The sequence below is a fragment of the Scomber scombrus genome, chromosome 15, assembly GCF_963691925.1.
Source record: "Scomber scombrus chromosome 15, fScoSco1.1, whole genome shotgun sequence".
Taxonomy (NCBI): Eukaryota; Metazoa; Chordata; class Actinopteri; order Scombriformes; family Scombridae; genus Scomber; species Scomber scombrus.
The window spans coordinates 12,929,503-12,939,582 of record NC_084984.1 but is presented as its reverse complement, the minus strand read 5'-3'; positions in this window follow the sequence as shown (position 1 = coordinate 12,939,582).

Genomic DNA, 10,080 nt, shown 5'->3' with positions numbered 1-10,080 from the left:
TTAATTGATAATATTATATTTTTTATGTCACATCCTTTACATGTCAAAATATGAATGATGAAATGCCATCAGAGCAACAGGTCCCTCAAACCTGCACCACAAAATGTAATGTAAACATAGGATGAAAAAGAGAAGAAAGCTTTTACAGCATGTACTGCTGATAACTGCAAGATGAGCATGTCACAAAAACCAAACAAACCACAAATGTTTGTGGTAAAGACCACACACTCAACTCTTGCTTCATCAGGCAGATGAGGTTCAAGGCAACAGGGTGTGTTAAGTGTGTCAGGAAACAACCAATTCTATTGTTGTTCTGGTAAGCCTCCCTCCAAGATATCAGATAGACAGTTCAGTCTACTTTACATAAAACCTGTCCCTGTTTTTACTGCGCAGTCACTTTAAAGTTAGCACCACTCAATGCACTGGCTTAACTGAACCAGTTTTAAATTACAGGTAAGGTAATTTAAGGTTTAAGCTAACCAACAGTCTTAACCTCTGTATATTTATAGACCCTGATGAGTTCTTACACTCAAATATTTATTAATGAACTGGGAAAAATTAAGGATTGACTGCATGTGGTGCCAAATGACAATGACATTTTTCACCTTGGCATGTTAGAACATTCACAACACTTAGTGGCACAGTATTACTCTGATATTGAAGGACTATTTCAATTGTGTTGCATAAGCCCATTAGGTAACAAAATGATGTGTTTGTTTCACATTTGTTCTCTAGAAATCCAATAACTGAGGCATAAAAAATAAGTGGTGGTATCTGGATTTCACTTCACATAATAGATCCAGCACTGCAGTATTAATTTGTTTAACTGCTCAATTAAAATGAATGTTCTGGGTTGTTGTTTTTTTGGTGTTGTATTTGGAACCTACACAAACATACACCACTGCCTGTAAAACCCAAATAAATAAAAAGGGAGAAAAAATGTAAATAGTGTCTGTGTTAGACAGTACAGAGCAAATCCGTCGTGCAGACTTCGCTTCAGGGATGCTTTGCAAAAGGGGAACAGACATATTTGTGACTACAATTGTGGAGATTTAATGAGAATATGAATGCTTGGGGGGGGGGGGGGGGGGGGGGGGGGGACTTGTTGTTTTTATTGCATGTGCATGCGTGGATTGTATCTGGGTGGATATATGGCAGATTGGATATGTGTGTGCATGTCTTTCTCTGAATATGACAGGAATATGTAAACATTTGGGTGCAGGCAGCAGGAAAAATGTATGTTGACAGTTGTGAAAGCTTCCTGTATACTGGTTAGGTATTCCCTTCAACACTCAAGAGGACTCGAAAGGTTTCCAGTCAGGTACAGTAATGCATTTTCAAGAGAAGCATCTGTCATAAGCTTTATAACTCACTGTGGCTGTGGCCCATTGAGCAACATCTCTGCACCACAGCTTGATCCGTGGTCATTCCTCCCTCTACTGTTCCCAGTCCATTGCCCCCTCCCCCCTTCTCCACTCCTGCCCTTCCAATCATGGATGATCCTGGTTGATAGTGACGTCACCAAGGCCAGTATGGAATGCATTACTCTTAGGGTAAGAGCCAAGGGAGTTGTGGTCGGTCAGACATCAGTTTCAAGTATCATTTTTTACAGCACAATAGCTTCTTAAAAAGAAGACCTTGAAAATTATATATTAGTTGTTCAGTGAAGATGGTAGATTTTAGAACTGAAAGGTAATTTAAGTCATGGATCCACTGTGACATTTCATTATTCCTTTGAGAAATATCACAGTAATGAAAACACGTTGTCCTTAAAGAATAAGATGGCTGATGTGTTTTTTATATATTTCACATTAAAATACATATACCTTATGCACTGATTTAAGACCACATTCCTGTTCTGCATAATTGTCAGCCTTACCCTTTAGATAATACTGAATGACCTTTAGCAAGTCACTGGCAAGCCTTACTCTCTGGGTAATCTAACCCATCAACATTAAAATCATTTACCAGGTGGGGGGTTGAAAAAGCTTAACTAGCTTTGATGATACCACACGCAGCAGCAATTTGCAGATACTCATCACAAAAATGATTTTGCATTAGTAATCATCCCTGGGTATTCGCAATTGCCATGGGGGATGCAGGAGAAAAATATGATTATGTGTCATATTCTGCACTTCAGTCACTTTTTAATTGAGGGAAAACTAGCATTTAATTAACAATTGACCAAAAGGAAATTAGTTTTATTGATTTGCTTGCTAAGGGACAATATTCATCTATACATGTGCAGCTGACTAGTTCAGTCATTGGAGGGAACAGACACAGACTGAGTTGTTATCAGCAAATATTGTAGCAACATTTTGAATTCCTTAGTAGTCAATATGCAAACATGTGCCTTCAGAGAAGGAAATGTGTGCTCTGAATAATAGTTGAAATTACAACAAATTTATATACTTAACATCTTGACACTTACAAGGACAACCATGTCTTGCCAATTTAAGTCAGGCTCTTATTGAAATTGGATACAAATGAAATTCAAAGATGACAATCTGAAGGCTATTGCTTTTTGCCATATTTTATAAATACTTTTTCAGTTATTTCATTACATGTTACAGAGTTTGTCTTCAGATGACAGAAGAACAAAAACAATTGTGTTATTTCTATAATGCAAAAATAGATACATGAATGTCCCCCATATGCTTGGAAAACAACATTGGTTTATGTGCTGGCTTTTAATCAGTATTGCCAGATGCAGAAAATGACATGGTCAGCAATGCTGTAGCTGTAAGGACTCAAGGTCACACAGGTCCCCTTAAGCATACTATGTTTTGACAATTCAGGACTGTTCAATGTTAACGGCAGTCACAGCTATAACATGTTCATGCATTATGATAGGAAGTTCATTTTTTCAATTATTTGGAACAAAATGAATGCATATTAAGTGGGCCAGAAAGGCAGCCTAGCAACAATGAGAGAGTGAATAAAACAATCATAATGCCTTTTGTAATAGGTCTCTGTCTCCTCCATCAGGAACTCAGAGTTATATTTGTTTCTTTATTATATAACATATGAAGTGGTGGTAGGAATGGATGTAATTGCCTCGTCTTATATTGAAAAAGTACAACTAAATTGTATTTGGGTCACTTGATTATTACTCAACTTTTTCTTTCATTTTTATATAAATTTTAAGAAATATTATACCCATCTTAGATTACTGTTTTACATATTACACATGTAATCATATGTTTGAAACATTTATGGATTAAAGAAAATCACAGACATTCACATTGTCTTCTATACACAGTAAGTAACAGCACTATTTAAAAGCATAAAATAGTAAACCTTTAAGCAGCTGCAACAGTGTGAAGCCAGAGGGCAAAGTTGAGACACAAAAATATTGAATAAAACAGCTGCGAGGTGTAAATTCACCTGTGCTTTAAGTTTGCGGGTGAAAGGGTGCAACAGTGGAGAAAACCACTTTATTGCTTCTCTTGCTGGGTTGGCATTTTGGACAGATCAATGAATAGGTTTTTGATTGCTGCATTTCAACAAACACACACTCATACACAGGCCTCACAACTACTTGTTAGAAGGCTGCTGGGTGGGTCGTGGGTATGGTTCATTCTAGATCTCACAAGCAGAGCTGTGTGGGTGGAAGAGCATGTCTGGAGTATGAAAACAGTGCCAAGGTTGTAGCTCATAACACTGGGTAAACACATGGCAGTGACACACAAGCACTCATGCACCTACACACACACACATACACGCACGCACACGCACAAACACACTCAGGAGGAAACATAACATAAAACACATACACATACAACTTTGTCTGCACACACACACTACCATCACCCTGTTCATGTTTTTGTACTGGCAGGATACCTGCCTTGCACAAGTGGACAAAAGCATTTTCAATCATCATCCACCCCCAGCTCTGACCATTAGAGTCAAAATTAACCCACCATCCTGTGGCCCAAACCTCCAGTTTATCCTCCCTTTAATGTGGTGTATCTCCTCTCTATCTCTGCTTTGAGATACACTAAAATAGGGGTTGTGGACTAGAATAGAGCTGAAGTGATAATAAACCTCACAGTGCTTTCTCTCGTGTTATTACTTTGGTCACATTTCATGACATTACCATGTAGACTGTTGCAAGGAATTAAGTAAAATCACCCAATGGAGTGAGAATCTGATTGAACATTGAACATTGAGCACATTAAAACTAAGTAAAAATGACTGATCTCTTGTCTCTTTCTTGAGCTTGTGGTGACTGCTGATTAGACAGAGGCATTCTGACTCGGACTCACTGAGCTGGTTTTCAAAGCAGCCTGTGTGTGCAGGGTGTTTGTGTGTATATGCGTCTGCTGGTGTGTGTGTGCAGGGTGCTTGTCTTTTTATGTATGAGTGTGTGTGTGTGTGTGTTTGCATAAATGAGCAGTCCAGTCATTCATCATGGTTTCATTTCTCAGCTTCATGAATAATGTCAGTGTGTATGCATCTATTTGATGTCACCCAGTATAGGACTGCAGTGCAGCATAGCGGATCTCTATCCAATGTAAATCAAAAGTGATCAGTTCAACTAGATCAACTCACTGCATCAAATGTCATGTATATTTTGTTGAACTACACATCCCACTAATATGGAAATGAGTGAAGCATGTGTTTGAACACATATCGATAAAGCAGGATGAGTGGTGCCAAAATTTGAATCTTTCTTTACTCATACTATTGTAAGGGTAATGGGGCAGGGAGACTACTAGAAATGTGCATTTTTAATTGAATTTTAAGTGAAGAATCAGGGAGGTTTTCACAGCAATGTAGTAACAGTTGATTGTTAGTGGGTTGTGCAATAGAACATCTGGGAGATGCAGCCTAGATGTGGTCAATGCTATAATTCTGTAAAAAGAATGAATAAGTAAATTTATAAATGAATAAAGCGATAAATAAATATACAGTGCATCTGGAAAGTCACTTTCCCCACCTTTTTGTTATGTTACAGCCTTATTCCAAAATGGATTAAATTCCTTTTTTTCCTCATCAATCTACACACAACACCCCACAATGACAAAGTAAAAAAGGTTTTTTAGAAATTCTTGCAAATGTATTAAAAATAAAAAAACTGAAATATTGCATGTACAGTATATAAGTATTCACACCATTTGCTATGACTCTCAAAATTGAGCTCAAGTGCATCTTGTTTCCACTGATCATCCTTGAGATGTTTCTACAACTTGATATGAGTCCACCTGTAGTAAATTCAATTGATTGGACATGATTTGGAAAGGCACACAGCTGTCTATATAAGGTCCCACTGTTGACAGTACAAACCAAGGCATGAAGTCAAAGGAATTGTCTGTGGACCTCTGAGACAGGATTGTGTCGAGGCACAGATATGGGGAAGGGTACAAAAACATTTCTGCAGCATTGAAGGTCCTGAAGAGCACAGTGGTCTCCATCATTCGTAAATGGAAGAAGTTTGGAACCACCAGGACTCTTCCTAGAGCTGGCCACCCAGCCAAACTGAGCAATCGGGGGAGAAAGGCCATGGTCAGGGAGGAGAACCCGATAGGTCACTCTGACAGAGCTCCAGTGTTCCTCTGTGGAGATGGGAGAACCATCAAGAAAGACAACCATCTCTGCAGCACTCCACCAATCAGGCCTTTATGGTAGGGTGGCCAGATGGAAGCCTCTACTCAGTAAAAGGCACATGACAGCCCACTTGGAGTTTGCAGAAGGCACCTAAAGAACTCTCAAACCATGAGAAACAAGATTCTCTGGCCTGTTGAAACCAAGATTGAACTCTTTGGCCTGAATACCAAGCGTCACGTCTGGAGGAAACCAGGCACTTCATCACCTGGCTAATACCATCCCTATGGTGAAGCATAGTGGTGGCAGCATCATGCTGTGGGGATGTTTTTCAGCGGCAGAAACTGGGAGACTAGTCAGGATGCTGAAAGATGAACGGAGCAAAGTACAGAGAGATCCTTGATGAAAACCTGCTCCAGAGCACTCAGGACCTCAGACTGGGGCGAAGGTGTACCTTCCAATAGGACAACGACCCTAAGCACACAGCCAAGACAACGAAGGAGTGGCTTCAGGACAAGTCTGTGAATGTCCTTGAGTGGCCCAGCTAGAGCCCAGACTTGAACCCGATTGAACATTTCTGGAAAGACCTGAAAATAGCTGTGCAGCGACGTTCCCCATCTAACCTGACAGAGCTTGAGAGGATCTGCAGAGAAGAATGAGAGAAATACCCCAAATACAAGTGTGCCAAGGTTGTAGCTTCATACACAAGAAGACTTGAGGCTGTAATCGCTGCCAAGGGTGCCTCAACAAAGATTTGCAAAAAAATTCTAAAAAAACTTTTTTGCTTTGTCATTATGGGGTATTGTATGTAGATTGATGAGATAAAAAAGGAATTTAATCCATTTTGGAATAAGGCTGTAACATAACAAAATGTGGGGAAAGTGAAGGGGTATGAATACTTTCCGGATGCACTGTAAGTCCTTCATTGACCAGCAGGAGCTGAGCATTTCTCAGTCAAACTTGGCAGCAAACTATCTCTTTGGGTTTTGGATTTTTCAATAGACATAACAAAACATCTGAAGATGCCAGCTGGGATGTTATACCTAACTGCACTGGAATATTTTCACTATTCTCTGACTGAATGAAAAAATAACCAGCAGATGAATCGATAATTAAGGCAATCATTAGTTGTAGCCCAAGCTAACATGCATTTTACCTCAGTCTCCAGAGCTTCCAGTGACAGACTGGTAACTGATTATGTTGCAAGTGTGTTTTTATGAACAAGTGAGAATCACAAAGCAACAGATGGGACAAGGCCTTCACCAGTTTCAGGAGAAATCTTGCTCCCCTTTCCACACCTGTGTGCTGTGTGCCAAATTGAGCAGGTTTAGCCATCAAGTTGAGGCCAGTCAGTAACTGCAGTTACACAGATTTATAGAGATTCCAACTTGACAATTCACATGGATGTTACATAAAGTGATCCAATAAGAATATGCATTTACATGCCCCAAAGCATTTAATCAGAATATAACTTCTTTGACATGTGCAAAGTGGTTCCACTCACTGTGAAGCATCTGATCTGCTAGAAATATGACAGAAGAAGAAAAAGAAGAAGAAGAAAATGAAGAAGTGGAGACGCCTGTTAATAAAATCTTCAAGTTGGACCCACATCATGTCCTTGGAACAATATTTGCGTTTCTGCTGTGCTTTCTAATTAAGAAACAATCTCAGCAGCACATACTTCTCCTGCAGTCTTCAAACAGGGGGAGGGTGTTGTATCAGCCCCTGTTTTGCTTTTTTTGTTTGTTTGTATTTTGCCACCGCCATATTTTCATCCCTTCTGGAAACTCGTTCACGTCATCTAATGTTACTCCCATGTGGAGCATACACAAGAATATATTTAGAAATAATTTATTTCTTCCAACCAGAGAGAAATTATCGGATGAAGGGTTTACATGGTTATTAGGTGCTAATATTTTCTTACTGAACGGATTATCAAAGGTTTGCACCCAACCTTATAGAAAATTCCTTCCCATTGGGCTGGATCAGGCTAGTCTCTTCCAGTTGAGGTGTTTAAATGAGGAGTTTTTATTCTGATAAATAATCTCAATTATTAGTGGACAATTAATGTCCATGTAAACACAGCTAGTGTTTCACTCTTTGATTAAGGCAGCTGCATGATCCACTCACACACATATGACAAAAGCTTCTGCAAGAGTAACATATGTCCAGAAAATTTGTAATTGATCCTAATATGTGCAGTTTTTTATTAGGCAGCAACTAATAATTATTTTCACTGTTTATTAACAGATAATAAAATAAATAAATAAATAACCAGTGACCCATTCAAATTTCCTCTTGTTCAGAAAAATCTAAAACCCCAAAAGTATTCCATTTGAAACATAAGAAAGCAGCATTCTTTATAATTATTATTTTCACATCATAAATAATTGATCAAACAGTAAAATTGTTTTCCATCAAGCAACTAATCAATTAATCCACTAATCATTTCAGCTCTGATGAAGACAGCAGGCATCACTCTCTTTAAAAGTTATCTTCTCTTGTGGCACATTCATCATGTAAAAAAACATACTATGCTACCATATATATTTTCCATAATTTGTCTTCTTTCATTATATTAATGATTAATCTTAAGGATACACATATTTACCCCATAAACACAGATACAGGATAACTTTTTAGCAATAACTCATAAAAAAGATATCCACCGATGTTTGTACTTCCCCATCCCAAGATAGCACTGCACTAGGAAATGGAAAGCATTTGGAAGAGGACAGTTAATAAATGCCTTTAACAGAGAACAATATCTCAAATTTAAAAACAGCTCTGACTCAATGTGAACATCATTCGCTTAAAAGACTGAAAAACAAGACAACCAATGTCACTGTAATATCCGGACAAAGAGATGCCAGACAGATGACAGCCCTCAGCCTTCTACAAATCCAAGTTTTCCTTTAGCTTTGAAACCAAAGACAAGAGACAAAAAGATGGATGGAGTTCAAGGATGTCTGACAGATGGACTGTAGAGATGCAGGGCTAGCCCCTAGAAGTTGTAATTAAGTTGCGTAATTGCACAGATAATGATTCAGTCTGCCTTCAAGTCAAAACTGTCTATGACACACAGCAGAGAGGACTTTGTCATCTGTCTGCCTTACTGCAAATGCCATTTTGCAAAAATGTTTTAGTAGAGTCTGTAAACCAATGAATCAAAACTTTGCTGAAGTGTTGGCAGGCCTCATTGTTAGGCTGGTGGATGATACAGTCCCTACGGTTACCATCAAGGCTTTTCACAAGAGAAATCCACCCACAATGCACTTAAAGTTCATACTTCACCCTGTAACTCAGTGTTTGTATAGAAAACATACACCATTATAAAACAGCCTCCTATAAGTTATGGAGAGCAGTCAAGGGGTGTAAAGGCTGTTTTACAGGCACTTGCCTTACAGGTATAAAAACAAGCGCTATAGTTAAGGCTGTTCACTAAAAGGCAAACACCCAGAAAACACCAAGAAATAAGGGTTTAGCATAGAGATGTCAAATAGAGAACAACAAGCCAGATATCGGGATTTTTTCACTGCAGTAACAGTACATAATGCCTTTCAGTGCATTGAGAAACTGCACATATAGAATTTAATTTACCACATTTTGTTCCTGTTAGATTCCACTGTGGAGACTAAGGCAAGAGCAATCTGTCAAGGCAAGAGATGCAGAATAAATCTTTGTCTGAAAGTGGCATAGATGAAAAATCAGAACTCATGAGATTATTTTATATTATTATGGATGATGTGCAAGAGGAAATGTGTGTGGTGGAGAGTAATGTTTTGAGGTCATTAGCGCGCTGGCTGCATCCAACCCACAGGCTGCAGAACAACTGTGTATCCATCAAAGCCAGTCCCTCTTCTGAGATAACTTGGCATTCGACTGAATCTGAATATGTTGTTGTTTTCACAGTAACATTCTGGTGGAAAGGATGATGGAGATGGTGAGCAGCCCCAAAGATGGAAAACGGACAGTAGCCAACGTTCTCAGTGTATTCCTCGGTTCACTCCAGGCCATACAAACTGCACTCACAGCTTTCACCCCCATCTTTATGATGGAGGTACCATCATAAAGATGGGGGAAAAATGCAAGAACTCATTCTCAACACTTAAAAGCATTTGGCTCTGAGCACTGCATCCCATGTTGCTGTTGCTCAAAACACATGGTCAATTTCATTCAGCTTGCATTCAAAAAGGCGCTCACACAAAAGAAAAGATGAATGGACATTCTGATGGAGATTCAGTGCCCAGTAACACAGCCTTCAGCCTTACTGATGTCCACAGGAAGTTTAGTTTTTAGGTTTTTCTTTTGTGTGTGTGTGTGTGTGTGTGTGTGTGTGTGTGTGTGTGTGTGTGTGTGTGTGTGTGTGTGTGTGTGTGTGTGTGTGTGTGTGTGTGTGTGTGTGTGTGTGTGTGTGTGTGTGTGTGTGTGCGTGTGCGTGTGTGCGTATTGTATTGCTCATGTTGTGGCTACATAAATCTGCTTACACAGTCACATAATAACATTTTAAAATGAATACTATGGCGCTTTTCC